The sequence below is a fragment of the Bison bison genome, unplaced genomic scaffold, assembly GCF_000754665.1.
Source record: "Bison bison bison isolate TAMUID 2011002044 unplaced genomic scaffold, Bison_UMD1.0 scf7180017864050, whole genome shotgun sequence".
Taxonomy (NCBI): Eukaryota; Metazoa; Chordata; class Mammalia; order Artiodactyla; family Bovidae; genus Bison; species Bison bison.
In genome coordinates this window covers 5,215,207-5,231,114 of record NW_011494622.1, presented here as the reverse complement: position 1 = coordinate 5,231,114, position 15,908 = coordinate 5,215,207, and the positions used below count along the sequence as shown (strand labels likewise).

Below are 15,908 nucleotides of genomic sequence, written 5' to 3'. Positions count from 1 at the left end.
GTGCCTCCTTCCCGCTGCCAGGGGCCACCTTTCACAATCCAGTGCCCTGAGCTTTGACCACAGGCGTCTACCGCTCCACTGCCCTCTCTGCGCCTCCAGTGAGCAGCGACCTGACCTTCGCACCCCCTTCCCCGGGGTCTGCCCAGACATGTGTCTGCCATCCTTAACCTTTAAAAATAGAAAGTTAATTAACAGGAGGAATACGGAACCATTTCACCAACCCCCCTCCTCGCGTCAAAAGATTCCTAGTGGGGATGAGGGTAAGTAGAGGGAGGTTTAATAAAAAGTGAAGTCTCAGCCTGGTAAAGGCAAGATGCTAATCTGATTAACAGGGACTCTAGATCTCATTGGGCTTCCCAGGTGGCTCAGTGGGGAAGAATCTGCCTGCCAATGCAGGAAACAGCAGGAGAGGGGGGTTTGATCCCCGGGTGGGGAAGATCCCCTAGAGTAGGAAATGGCAACCCATTCCAGTATCCTTGTCTGGAGAATCCCATGAATAGAGGAGCCTAGCGGGCTACACTCCTTGGAGTGGCAAGATCCTGCAGTGCGAGCACGCGCGCGTGCACACACACACTCTCTCACACACATACACACACACAGCACTAGGTCTCATTAGGCACCCAGATTCACTTCCTGTGCGGTCTTGTGTCTCCATCTTCAGATGCTTTCTCTCATACACCTTGTTTTGGTTTATGAATATATGCTTGTTTCAGTCTTGAACTCATACAATTACACCAAGATGAGAGTCACCAGAGGCTATGCTGTGAGACAGCCAAGTGGCCAAGCCACTCTTTTCATAAACTAAAAGAAACAACTCACTAAAAGAGTGAGTTGGCTGAAGTAAGATAAATTGTCAAAGTAAGATGTCCAAAGGTGGGTACTACCTGGGGTGTGCCCTCTCCCACTAAGAAGTTCTTAATAATCACAATGAATAAAGGGGACGCGGCCTGCCCTGGCCTCCATCCTCCTGTGAGATACGAGGCCTTCTAACCCTGAGCAGGTATAAAGAAGCCCATCTATTCCTCCTGCTGGAAGATAGAATGCCTCTCTCAGTGGGAAAGGGGTAAAAGAATCTGCAGACTTCTTTACCCTGCCAACATCCTCTTTGAGTCTCTATCCCTCCCACATGCCCAGTACACTCAGGCCTCTCAAGAATCCCCTAAAATGTCATCACCCCAGTCCTGGCCAAGTGAGGATGAGGAGCCTCCTCCTTGGGAGCATGTCCTCTGGCTCTGAAGACCAAGAAACAGCTCTGCCAGCAGACTGCCTTTGGATTTGAACTACAACTAAAATTCTCCCCTGGGTCTTTAGCCCTCTGATCTGCCCTGCAGGTATGGGATTTACCACCACCTCCACAATTATGGGAGCAAAGTCCTTAAAACTGAGTTGTTTGCATGCAATACTGCCACATAAGCACTAGACGGCACTCTTTTTGCACTTTGAAAACCATGCCCAATTACATTTTAATTCTATTATGTTTTGCATAAGAAAATGAGGAAAACAATAGAAAGGGAAAGACTAGAGATCTCTTCGAGAAAATTAGAGATACCAAGGGAACATTTCATACAAGATGGGCAAAGTAAAAGACAGAAACAGTACAGACCGAAAAGAAGCAGAAGAGATTAAGAAGAGGTTGCAAAAATACACAGAAGAACTATACACAAAAGATCTTCATGACCCAAATAACCACGATGGTGTGATCACTCACCTGGAGCCAGACACTCTGCAGTGCGAAGTCAAGTGGGCCTTAGGAAAAATCACTACGAACAAAGCTAGTGGAAGTGGTGGAATTCCAGCTGAGCTATTTCAAATCCTAAAAAATGATGCTGTTAAAGTGCTACACATAATATGCCAGCAAATTTGGAAAACTCAGCAGTGGCCACAGAACTGGAAAAGGTCAGTTTTCATTTCAGTCCCAAAGAAGGGCAAGGCCTAGCAAGTTCAAACTATTGCACAACTGCACTCATTTCACATGCTAGCAAAGTAATAGGAGAAGGCAATGGCACCCCACTCCAGTACTCTTGCCTGGAGAATCCCATGGACAGAGGAACCTGGTAGGCTGCAGTCCATGGGGTTGCTAAGAGTCAGACACGAAGGAGCGACTTCACTTCACTTATCACTTTCATGCATTGGAGAAGGAAATGGCAACCCACTCCAGTGTTCTTGCCTGGAGAATCCCAGGGATGGGGGAGCCTGGTGGGCTGCCCTCTATGGGGTCGCACAGAGTCGGACACAATTGAAGCGACTTAGCAGCAGCAGCAAAGTAATGCTCAAAATCCTTCAAGCTAGCCTTCAACTGTATGTGAATTGAGAACTTCCAGACGTACAAGCTGGATTTAGAAAAAGTAGAGGAGTCAAAGATCAAATTGACAACATCCATTGGATCATAGAAAAAGCAAGAGAATTCCAGAAGGATATCTACTTCTGCTTCATTGACTATGCTGAAGCCTTTGACTATGTGGCTCACAACAAACCGTGGAAAATTCTGAAAGAGATGGGAATACCAGACCACCTTACCTGCCTCCTGAGAAATCTGTATGCAGGTCAAGAAGCAACAGTTAGAACTGGACATGGAATATGGACTGGTTCAAAATTGGTAAAGGAGTATGCTGCTGCTGCTGCTGCTAAGTCGCTTCAGTCGTGTCCGACTCTGTGCGACCCCATAGACGGCAGCCCACCAGGCTCCGCCATCCCTGGGATTCTCTAGGCAAGATCACTGGAGTGGGTTGCCATTTCCTTCTCCAATGCATGAAACTGAAAAGTGAAAGTGAAGTCGCTCAGTCGTGTCTGACCCTCAGTGACCCCATGGACTGCAGCCCACCAGGCTCCTCCGTCCATGCGGTTTTCCAGGCAAGAGTACTGGAGTGGGTGCCATCGCCTTCTCCAAAGGAGTATATCAAGGCTGTATATTGTCGCTCTGCTTATTTAATTTATATGCAGGGTACATCATGAAAAATGCTAGACTGGATTAAGCACAAGCTGGAATCAAGATTGCCAGGTGAAATATCAATAACCTCAGATATGCAGATGATACCACCTATGGCCGAAAGCAAAGAGGAACTAAAGAGCCTTTTGATGAAAGTGAGAGAGGAGAGTGAAAGCCTGGCTTATAACTCAACATTCCAAAAACTAAGATCATGGCATCTGGTCCCATCACTTTATGGTAAATAGATGGGGAAACAATGGAAACAGTGACAGACTATTTTCTTGGGCTCCAAAATCACTGCAGATGGTGACTGCAGCCATGAAATTAAAAGACACTTGCTCCTTAGAAGAAAAGCTATGACAAATGTAGCGTATTAAAAAGGAGAAAAATTACTTTGCCAACAAAGGTCTGTCTAGTCAAAGCTATGGTTTTTCCAGGAGTTGTGTATGGATGTGAGAGTTGGACCATGAAGAAGGCTGAGCACCAAAGAACTGATACTTTTGAACTGTTGAGAAGACTGGTGTTGGAGAAGACTCTTGAGAGTCCCTTGGACTGCAAGGAGATCCAACCAGTCCATCCTAGAGGAAATCAGTCCTGAATATTCATTGGAAGGAGTGATACTGAAGCTGAAGCTCCAATACTTTGGCCATCTGATGCAAAGAGCTGACCCCCTGTAAAAGACCTTGATGCTGGGAAAGACTGAAGGCAGGGGAAGAAGGGGACGACAGAGGTTGAGATGAATGGATTGGCATCACCAACTCAATGGACATGAGTTTGAGCAAACCCTGGAAAATAGTGAAGGACAGGGAAGCCTGGCATGCTGCAGTCCATGGGGTCACAAAGAGTGGGACGTGGATGAGTGACTGAACAACAACAATGCTTTTGCAAGGTTTAGTGAATTTTTATTATAGTACAGATACAGGCTTCCTTCATAGCTCAGTCAGTAAATCATCTGCCTGCAATGCAGGAGACCCAGGTTCGATTCCTGGGTCAGGAAGATCCCCTGAAGAAAGAAATGGCAACCCACTCCAGTATTCTTGCCTGGAGAATCCCATGGACAGAGGAGCCTGGTGGGCTACAGTCCATGGGGTCACAAGAGTTGGACATGACTTAGCAACTAAACTACCACCACCACCACAGATATAGGACCTGGTTAGATCAGAAATCACTGTTGCAGTGAACAATATCTAGTCTGCGCAGTTAACACCACATGTCATCTCACTGACAGCCTCCATGGACAGTGCTTTCACCTTGGCAGGTAATTAGGTCAGGGACCTACATACCTTACTCCCAAACCTCACAACAACCCTAAAGGTGACTACTTTTTTGTATAGAAAAGGTAACCCTTTATTAAAAAGCAGTCTAAACTGGAAAATGATATTGTACCAGCATAATTTGTCAGATGATTAATATTACTATTTCTCTGCTGTGGAAATAAGTGTGTTTCTTTTCATTAGAAATGGCATATACAAACTCTTCATCCATAAACATTTATATTCAATATTTCTGTATTCTTCAAGAAAATCAGAGATACCAAAGGAACATTTCATGCAAAGATGGGCTCGATAAAGGACAGAAATGGTATGGACCTAACAGGAGCACAAGATATTAAGAAGAGGTGGCAAGAATACACAGAACTGTACAAAAAAGATCTTCATGACCCAGATAATCACAATGGTGTGATCACTGACCTAGAGCCAGACATCCTGGAATGTGAAGTCAAGTGGGCCTTAGGAAGCATCACTATGAACAAAGCTAGTGGAGGTGATGGAATTCCAGTTGAGCTATTTCAAATCCTAAAAGATGATGCTGTGAAAGTGCTGCACTCAGTATGCCAGCAAATTTGGAAAACTCAGCAGTGGCCACAGGACTGGAAAAGGTCAGTTTTCATTCCAATCCCAAAGAAAGGCAATGCCAAAGAATGCTCAAACTACTGCACAAATTGCACTCATCTCACACGCTAGTAAAGTAATGCTCAAAATTCTCCAAGCCAGGCTTCAGCAGTAAGTGACCTGTGAACTTCCAGATGTTCAAGCTGGTTTTAGAAAAGGCAGAGGAACCAGAGATCAAATTGCCAACATCCACTGGATCATGGAAAAAGCAAGAGAGTTCCAGAAAAACATCTATTTCTGCTTTATTGACTATGCCAAAGCCTTTGACTGTGTGGATCACAATAAACTGTGGAAAATTCTGAAAGAGATGGGAATACCAGACCACCTGATGTGCCTCTTGAGAAATTTGTATGCAGGTCAGGAAGCAACAGTTAGAACCGGACATGGAACAACAGACTGGTTCCAAATAGGAAAAGGAGTACATCAAGGCTGTATATTGTCACCCTGTTTATTTAACTTATATGCAGAGTACATCATGAGAAACGCTGGACTGGAAGAAACACAAGCTGGAATCAAGATTGCCAGGAGAAATATCAATAACCTCAGATATGCAGATGACACCACCCTTATGGCAGAAAGTGAAGAGGAACTAAAAAGTCTCCTGATGAAAGTGAAAGTGGAGAGTGAAAAAGCTGGCTTAAAGCTCAACATTCAGAAAACGAAGATCATGGCATCCGGTCCCACCACTTCATGGGAAATAGATGGGGAAACAGTGGAAACAGTGTCAGACTTTATTTTTCTGGGCTCCAAAATCACTGCAGATGGTGACTGCAGCCATGAAATTAAAAGACGCTTCCTCCTTGGAAGGAAAGTTATGACCAACCTAGCTAGCATATTCAAAAGCAGAGACATTACTTTGCCAACAAAGGTTCGTCTAGTCAAGGCTATGGTTTTTCCTGTGGTCATGTATGGATGTGAGAGTTGGACTGTGAAGAAGGCTGAGCGCCGAAGAATTGATGCTTTTGAACTGTGGTATTGGAGAAGACTCTTGAGAGTCCCTTGGACTGCAAGGAGATGTAACCAGTCCATTCTGAAGGAGATCAGCCCTGGGATTTCTTTGGAAGGAATGATGCTGAAGCTGAAACTCCAGTACTTTGGGCACCTCATGTGAAGAGTTGACTCATTGGAAAAGACTCTGATGCTGGGAGGGACTGGGGGCAAGAGAAGGAGACGACAGAGGATGAGATGGCTGGATGGCATCACTGACTTGAGGGACGTGAGTCTGAGTGAACTCTGGGAGTTGGTGATGGACAGGGAGGCCTGGCGTGCTGCGATTCATGGGGTCGAAAAGAGTCTGACATGACTGAGCGACTGATTTGATCTGATCTGCTATATAAACTGTGTCTTTGATGAACAATATACAGTTGTTGCTATAATCTTAAATACAGAGGGGATTAAATTTGGTTCTTACAGCAGACAGGGCTAGGAGCTCCAGCAAATTCAAATCATCTAAATCCAATCAGGAATTAAGAAGATTTAAAACTGGGTTTCAGTTCCTATGAGGCTGGTCTATTTCCAGTTTACCAAAACTTCAGTGGCTTTTTAAAATTTATTCTCCAGCTCTTCTACATGCATTCAGGTGGTGGTTTTCCTAAAACAACCTAGTGTGTCACTGTTGGAAGTAGAATGAAGGAAATTTTTGCACTGAAATATTGTACAACATGCGATACACATCTCCATTCATATCCCAAGGGAATCTTCAGTAAAATACACATTTTATCCCTAATTCTTCTTTTTTTCCCCTAATATTTTGGCCACACTGCATGGCATGAGGAATCTTAGTTCCCTGACCAGGGATGGAACCCTCACTCCCTGCACTGGCAGCTCGGAGGATGAATCAGTGAACTACCAGGGAAGTCCCCTGTCCCTCCTGCAATTCTTTAATGCAAGAACAATTCATTGGTACTTAAGGGTGAAAACAAGATTGCCTGCTGCTTTGTAGTCGGTTTGAGGCAAAAACAGAGGTTTCCAAGGGACAGGTAGATGGCTTATATGTATTTGGGGTTCACACACACACACACACACACACACACACACACGATGCTAAACTCAAAGTGTCCATGTTAAGCAAAAGAGCAACATTAAATAATTAAACGGTAAAGAAAAGTGCTCCATTCGTAAACTGAATTTCATATTGACTTTGAATTCACAAGAATCACGAGCTCTGAAACATTAAGACACATTTCTATTAAGCACAGGTCAATCCTTGGCTAAAATAAAGGTAAAAGCACATTTTCCTTATTATAAAAAGGAAAAAAAAAAAGGTATTATGTAGTAAGGTGTCCCACAGAGGGTTGTGTTGTTTTTGTTTTTTATAACACTGAGCTGAGTTACTGTTGAAGATAACATTACTATACAAATTTTGTATGGAGAAACATTTTTTAACTTTTCTTGCTTTGCTTTTATTTTAGTCAACTGCCTAGTACATGTATTAATGTCAACCTTTTATACTGGGGTAGAGCCGATTAACAATGTTTGACAGTTTCAGGTGAACAGCGAAGAGACTCAGCCGTACATACACATGTCCATTCTCCCCCAAACTCCCCTCCTATCCAGGTTTCTGCATAACATTGAGAAGAGTTCCCTGTATTATACTGTAGGTCCTTACTGGTTACCCATTTTAAATAAAGCAGCATGTACAAGTCCATCTCAAGCTCCCTACCTATCCCTTCCCCATCCTTCCTCCCCCCAATCCCCTGCAAATATAAGCCTGTTCTCGAAGTCTCTGAGTCTGTTCTGTAAGTAACAGAACAATTTCTTCTTATTCACATCTCACCTAAAATCATCGTCCTTCACCTTGATCTCAGTTGTGTGAAATCTGAACCAAGAAATTTAGGACTAATTTTATCAGTAATTAACATTTTAAAAAATAGAGTAGGGAATTCCCAGGTGGTCCAGTGGTTAGGACCCTGTGCTCTAACTGTAGAGGGCCTGGGTTTGATTCTTGGTAGGGGAGCTAAGACCCTGCAAGCCTGGATGGTGCAGTCAAAAATTAAATTAAATTAGAAATTAAAAAATAGAGTTTTACCCAAGACTATCCCTTTCACCTCCATTCCCATATCTTTACAGTTGTCAATATTTAATTAATATAAGGCTTCTTCTAAACCCTTAAGTGAAATGGCTAATTAAGAAAATGCTAATGTGTACATTTTCCCCTTAGCAAAGGCATATCTAACTGCTTCTCCTGTTATTTTTCCCCAGTAAGACAATGCTTGCTAATTATCTGCCTTACTTGTACAAATATCTGATTTACTATTAAATATACACAAAATAATTTATGCGAAACACATACATAATAAAGTAAAAGAGAGATAATAGTTTTGCTTTAAAGAAAGGAAATGCTTTAAAGAAATTCTAGCTTTATAATAAAAATCATTTGTTATCTGTGCCTCAAAGTGGACAAAAGTACGCTTTAATTTTTGTCTCCTTATAGTATTACTAGGAATATTATTTTGAGAAAGATAATTTTAGATTACTTATTAACATGATTTTTATTTTCAAACTAATTTTTATTGGAAAGAGTACAATTTCCTAGAGTCAGTTTGTTTCAGAAAAAAACGCTACCGATTTCCTTAGAAGTAGATTTTAATCCTTATTACCATCTTAATTCTTTAAAAAAGAACTTGGCTACACGTAAGCGTGGGGGATAAAAATTGACTGCGTGAATTTGAATCTTTCATTTCCACATATTAACCATCTGAATGAGACCATTTATAATCCCGTCTGAACCTCAATTTCTTCATATGTAAATGGAAATAAAATTCCTTCCTTGTGTGTATGTTCTGGGGATGCATGATAATGACTATAGAATATGCATACAGCATTTGGTACCTGGTGTTCTTGCCTGGAGAATCCCAGGGACGGGGGAGCCTGGTGGGCTGCCGTCTATGGGGTTGCAGAGTCGGACACGACTAAAGTGACTTAGCAGCAGCAGCAGCAGCAGACAAGGAAATACTAGTCATTATGCTAAGAACCTTGACTCCATAGGATAATACATATTTGAGAAACAGTCACAAAACTAATGCTTTAAAGCAGTGAAACACTATACCATAAGGAAGGTGCCTGGCCAAGTAGTTAATGAGGGCGGAAATCTATCCAGCCCATCATTGGAAAAGTGTTTCTTTTCTTATTCTCATGGGCCAGTGGAGCCCTGAATCAGCCTAGGGAGTTCCAGGGAGTTTCTAGAGGAGTCCTTCAGGAAATTGACGCAGAAGCACAAAATGCAGACCTCAGGGGCAACAGAGGCTGACTGATGAGGAGGTAATTGATCAGAGGGTGCTGATCCTTGTCCACAGCCTAGGTGGGCTGGTAGAACCCCAGAGGAAGGCTGTGTGCTGTGGGTTGGCATCTTCCTGGAAGTCCTGTGACGGAGAACGTTGGTAAGAGAGCAGTGGGCTGCCCCCAGGGCTTCCCAGAAGTACCACAGATTTAACCGGGGAGATCCCTAACTGCAAGGGCCTTTGTGGATAAAGGCATGGGACCTGGGTTATTACGAAGGACAAGATTACGGATATCTCAGTATATTCAGCAGCGACAGAGGTTATTAAAGAAAAGTGGGCTCCTTCCCCACTGATGAATGCCCTGGTCTTATCAAAGCCCCCAGAATGAGGCTCAAGTCTAAGATAAAGATGAGAGCAATCCCAGATAACTGGGCTTTCATTTCCACCAGGGGAAGAAAGTGAGTTTCAAATGTAAATTAAACTTAAAATTAAACTTAAAAAAACTTAATGGGTCATAGGATTCCCTCCTATGGGACATGATTCCCTCCTGTGCAATTCAGAAGGGATTAATACATCTGATCATTTATTACTGGTAAATCAGGGATTCTTCCAGAGAGACTACAAATTGGCAATAAGAGAAGAAAGCATGTCATGTCTGTAAATTTCATCTTAAAAGTTCCTTTAGAAACAAAAAAACACATTATCTGTACTTGCAAGTTATGCCTTATGAGAGAAACAACAGCCATCAAGGGCTGTGAACGAGCTCTGATGGGATACAGCATTGGTGTAAAACTTAAAAAAAAAAGCATTAACTGTGAGAAACCTCCTCCTTCTGGCCACAGGTTATATCCCCACAGCCAGGGCTCCCAAAAACTTTGTGACAAGAGCATATTCTTGACTCTAGATTATTTGAACAATCATTTAAAGAATGTCTTCTTTAATCAGAGGATACTGTTCAAACCTTGCTTAGCCCTGTATTTTAGGAAGAGTAAAATGCTAGTGTGGTCATCCGGCTGTTTTTTTCTCTCTTGATGTCCTGAAATTTGCTGTTCATTGTGGTTTACAAGTGTTTAAGTAAAGTCTGCTTCAGTGCTTCTCAAGCTAACATGTGCTATAGGCTTAGTTACTAAGTTGTGTCTGACTCTCTGCAACCTCTTTGCAACCCCAAGGACTAATGTGTAGTCTGACTATTAAATTTTTCTTTCCTATTCATTGTGGATGTTGTAACTTTTAAGTGTAATAAAAATAAATTATTAGAAAGCAAAATGGAAAAAAAGATGCACAAAACACAAAGTCCAAAAGTTTTATCAGTCAATAGACATAATGTTACTCTGTCAATTGTTAAAAACTTTTCTAAACATTTATTCTCTCAATCTTTCTTTTTTTTCAAAAGTTATTATTTTTTATATAATATAATTTGGTAAGGAGTTTGATGTCCTTTTAAAATTTTTTATTTATTTATTTTTTTTGTCATACCCCATGGCATTCAGGATCTTAGTTCCCTGACCAAGAATCAAACTAACGCCCCCTTCACTGGAAGCACAGGGTCCTGGACCACCAGGAATTTGTTCTTACTTTCTGTACTTATCATGGAGTGGTAACCGGTAACTGCTAGCATACCAAGTGTTACACACATTAGCTATTACATTACATTACATTAGCTATTACATTAGAAAAGGTTCAATATGTGTCTTTTAAATACACAGCAGAAGAACATAATAGCTCAAGTTCAGTTTTTTGAGCCTTCAAAGTAATAAAGAAGATAATTTAAAGCTTAAAAACCTACTGTATAAGACGTTAAGAACAAAATTCTTTTCTTGGGTTTAAGCAAATGCGAGGCATGAATGCCCAAGTCAGGTTCATTACTATTTTTTAATGAAATTTATGGTCATCTGACTGTAATAGAAAGTAATAGTCAAATGACAATTGTCTGCTGAGCACACCATTCATCCCTGTGGGAATGCAAAGTCCCCGCAGAAAGCATTACCAACTCTTGGAAAACTCCAAGACAATGGAACAGAGAGGCCCAAGACAATTATTCTTAAAGAAGGACATTTAGGGACTTCCCTGGTGGCCCAGTGGCTCAGACTCCAAGCTCCCAACACAGAGAGCCTGCGTTCCATCCCTGGTCAGGGAACCAGATCCTTCATAGCACAACAAAGAAGCTGCTCCTACGTGCCACAGTTAAGACCCGGTGCACTCAGAAAAATATATATATTTTTAAGAGGGCTTCCTTGGCTCTCTAGTGGTTAAGAATCCGCTTTGCAATACAGGGGACACTGGTTCAATCTCTGGTTCGGGAAAATCCCACATGCCACAGGGCAGCAAAGCCCGTGGGCCACAACTACTGAGCCTAAATGCCGCAACCACTGAAGCCTGTGTGCCTAGAGCCCCCTGCTCCGCAACAAGAGAAGCCACTGCGATGAGAAGCCCGTGCTCCCCGCAACTAGAGAAAAGCCTGAGCAGCAACAAAGACCCAGCACAGCCATAAATAAATACATATTAAAAAAGGACATACGTACATTTAAATTTCCTCTGGATTTTTACAAGATTAGGAACATACACAAGTGGATATTGTAATGGAAATATTTTCATTTCTTCATTTAATAAATATTTATTAAATGCCTTTTGTGGATGTGTGCTGTCTTAAATGTCACAGGACAAAGAGCTTACAGTTTAAAAAAGATATGTACATATAAAGAACACATCACTGAGTAGGAATGGCAAGGGCTATATGAAGTATTGGCCATGAACGATTTGATTTGTGAGGCTACTGGTTACTCCGCAGTGTCTCTAAAAATTAAAAGTTTGATCTCTGGGTGGCAAATACATTTTCTTCTAGATACTGTACAGCAAACAGTAGTAATACTAATTAAAGTAGCCTTTATCTTCTGTAAGTTTCACAGGGAAAATGATGAAAGATTAGAGTGTACTCTTATTTGTTCTGCCTAATAACTGCACTAAAAGATTCCATTTTCAATACTCTTACTAATATTTCCCTTTTTCCTTCCTAGTGGAAGAGATTAGATATGACTATCCCATTGCCTCAAGTGTTATTTGACACTGAGAATATAGGTGTACTACCCATGTCTTATTTTTTTCAGCTTTAATAGGATGTAGCCCACCAGGCTCCTCTGTCCATGGGATTCTCCAGGAAAGAATACTGGAGTGGGTTGCCATGCCATCCAGGGGATCTTCCCAACCCAGGGATCGAACCCAGGTCTCCCACATTGCAGGTGGATTCTTTACCATCTGAGCCACCAGGGTTATACACATTTCTCTATGTTAGGCACTTAAAATATTATTTCAATGAATTTTTGGAACATCTGTATGAGAAAAGCATCATTATTATCTCCATTTTATCAAGGTGGAAACTGAAGAGCTTGCCCAGAATTACACAGCAAGCAAATGGTTTGAGATTGGAATTCAACTCATTCGATTCTTGCCTGAATCCTGAAGAGTCACCCCAGCTCTGGACTCAACAAGTCCCTGCATTCTTTTTCATTGGCAGTCAAGTTCACAAGTCCTGCATGCAGCTATTGTGATATTTCCATACTTACAAGACTTTAACAAGGGAACTCAACCACTCACAAAAGCAATGACTATATACTATCAGCAATAACTTAAAAAGATAGAAATACTTTCCAACAACATGAAGTTTAAATCTACCAATCTTCACAAACAACAGTGCCTATCTGCCTATCTTATCTACTGATAGAAGTTCTTCTATTCGCAAAGAAAGAATAAGTCCATTTACAAGCTGATATACAATGTATATCTATACAATGTATAGATAAAACCAGAAATGCAAGAGGAAGTATGATGAGGGATGGGGAGACGGGAAACCAGTGTGAAGGAGGGACAATGTGTATATCAAAGACACAGGGAAATGAAGGTGAAGTTGACAAGTGCTAGCTCACACATCCGGGGGTGTGGGAGAATGGGGTAAAGGAGGCAACTCAGTATCTCTGCCTCTGGTTTAAACGTGTCACTGGAAAGAGCGAACCCCTCTTCTGTGGGCTAGTCATTCATTTAATCTATGAATCAGAGATCAAAACTCATGCTATTACACAGCACCTTAATGAAAAAGAAAAAGGCTCTGAACTGAAAGTTTGCATATATCCCCACTGAAATTTCAGTATTTTTAATTTTAGTAAAGGCCAAGAACAGAATCAGGTCAAAGGTAAGATGCATAGATCTTCCAAAAATATAAATTGTGAATGAGGACTTTTTTTTAAAATGAGTGGTGGTCTTAAAATTAGATTAACTGTTTCTCAAGATTTTCTTACCTTTGTTTGACATGTATCTACATTCTCTTTAGCTATGCTTTCCCCCCTCTTCCGTCTCTTATTCCTACTTTAACTACCTTTCACTCTTCACATATCTGGCTTGAGAAAACCAAATATATGGTTTTATTATTAGTTAAGCGGGCTAATGATTAACAGCAGCTGTCTGAAAACAAATAGATAAGGTGAAAATTGTTGTGCAATTTAAATCCATTGTTGAAGGATTCTTTCTTATTCAGTGTCATAGTCAACCCAGATGTCCAGGAGGGAAAAAATACATTTTAAGATGCAAAAGGTCTGTAAGAACGAAAGAAAGATTTCTTTCTTTTTTTCTTCCCCCTTGTCCCTTTGTACATTTCATGATTAAAAAAAGAAATGAGGTATGAAAGGAAGGGAATATGACTATTTGTATATGCAAAAGAAAAAAAAATAACTAATGTACTCAAAAGTGCTGTAGGGTGTTCCACAGAGAGAACAAACAAGCATAAATAAGAAGATCCTTGAACACACGTATCTGTGCCTATTATTCCTCAAAGCAATTTTATAAAATTCAGTGTCTGCCCTTTCAGGACAATTGGATATCTCTGCCAATGCAGATTAGCATACTGTAAACAGGGCCAAATACAGTGTTATTCAAAAAAGTATCCATTGAGCATTTTTGGACAATGCTAACATACACTATGGCAAGCCACTCCAGTGTTCTTGCCTGGAGAATCCCAGGAATGGGGGAGCCTGGTGGACTGCCGTCTATGGGGTCTCACAGAGTCGGACACGATTGAAGCGACTTACCAGCAGCAGCAGCAGCAACATAGACTAAAATGTTCAAGAAAGAAAACCACACTAGTGCTTTCACGGGCCCTACTGAATGTTTCAGTGCCTGCTGGAAAAAGGACTAAGATTAGAGTTCAAGATCAGTGTGTATATCTGTTTGCTCATAAAACATTAATTGCATAAATGTGAAGGACCAGTAGCCAATAACAAAGGTCTAAGTCCTTAGGCATACATATTTTAGCCACTTGCAGGCATGCATGCTCAGTCGCTTCTGTCCAAATCTTTGAGACCCTATGGACTATAGCCTGGCAGGCTCTTCTTTTGTGAGGATTTTGTGAGGATTCTCCAGGCAAGACTATTGGAGTGGGTTGCCATGCCCTCCTCCAGGGATTCTAGCCACTCATCCAAATGCAACTGATTTTCCTTTAGGGGGAAAAATCAGTTAATTCATCTATTTCATAATACAATAATTTAAGTGAAAAGAAACAACTTACTACTTAACTGCTTATTTTAACACTGAGATGAGTGTCACATGGCTTTGTGAAAATAGTTGTTTGAATTTTGAATGACTTAGAATCAGTCTTAATGCCAAAGTTTTCCAGTCCATTTTTGTGGGCAGAGGAGAGCTTTTCTGCTAGCAGGCCTAACCGTTCTTCCTTCACTAGACTACAATGAAGAAATCTGCATCCAGGAATGGGACTTCCTGATTTGTGCTTGACCATTTCACTACATTTGCCCTTGACTGTATCCTTTTGTGAAATTCAGAAGGCTGAACATCTTTATACCCACTTAAGAATAGCTATATCCTGTGCTCATTAATAAAATAAAATTTGCCTGACTTCTGACATCCACATTTTCCAAGAGGAATGTGTGTGAGTTTGTGTGTTGAGGGAAGTGTCTCCCAATTCCCATTGAGATGGTCCCCATGAAGTCAGTCACTGTTTGTGGAGTATCTCAAGGCCCCATGGCAAGAACGCAGGAGCTCTAGGATACAAGATACAACAAATCCATTTGTGTCAGATGATGTTATGCATACGTAAATTAACTCCATGTCTCATACCAAAAAAAAAAAAAAAGATCCCACTTAAAGGGATGAGAATTGAGGCTGATCCTTGAAAAAGGGGGGAGGCATGAGTCTCACCATTTCTTAAAATGAGAGCTGCGAGTGTAGTAATTGGGTTACCTGCACATGTGTTAATCCTGCATCAGAGAGAAGGACTCAAAGGCTCCTTTCTAAATCCTTAAGGAAACCAGACTCTCAAATGATCTAAAAGGGAAGGCTTCAGCGAGAAAAGAAACAAAATGTTGCCCCTCTTTCATGCAAGCCCTGTTTCATCGTCTCTCCTTCACTGATGGTAAACACCAGAGGATTATTTCCCAGAAAGCTAAGCGCAAGCCTGTCACAGCCTGTATTTTAAAAGAACAGAAAGCCAAGGAATCAGGACCCAAGAAAAGTGCAAGGAGGGTGATCCAGGGGAGTTAGTGGAAGTAATGGCAAATGGCGCCGTTCTGTAACCGGGCGCCCGGCAAGGTGGCTGTGGCAGGTGGAGGGGTGGGGTCCCCAGAAGGACCTGCCTGGCCCCAGCGGGGCTACTCCCCCTAGCCGGCCGTCCTCCGAGTCGCTGTCCGAGGCCCACTCCTCGCCGATGTCCGGCAAAGTGAAGAACAGGGTCTTGGGGCCAGGCCCGGGGGGCACCCGAGCGCTGGGTTCTTTGTCCCCAGGGCAGGGGGGGCGAGGGTTCCGCGGGCTCGCGGTCACACTGCTGCTGATGCTGCTGCCCACCGAGCCCCCGATGGACGGATACGCCGCCCA

The 15,908-nt window shown here is 42.0% G+C and overlaps 1 protein-coding gene across 1 annotated transcript in view; it reads right to left on the bottom strand.

Annotated features, from left to right (window-relative positions):
• Window positions 1-15,902, bottom strand: part of FAM149A (family with sequence similarity 149, member A) — a 40,480-nt gene extending 24,578 nt beyond the window's left edge. Inside the window, exon 1 of the mRNA XM_010835809.1 lies at window positions 15,694-15,902. The gene's annotated coding sequence lies outside the window, so the exon portion shown is untranslated. The remainder of the gene's footprint in view (window positions 1-15,693) is intronic.
• Window positions 15,903-15,908: the final 6 nt, after the last annotated feature.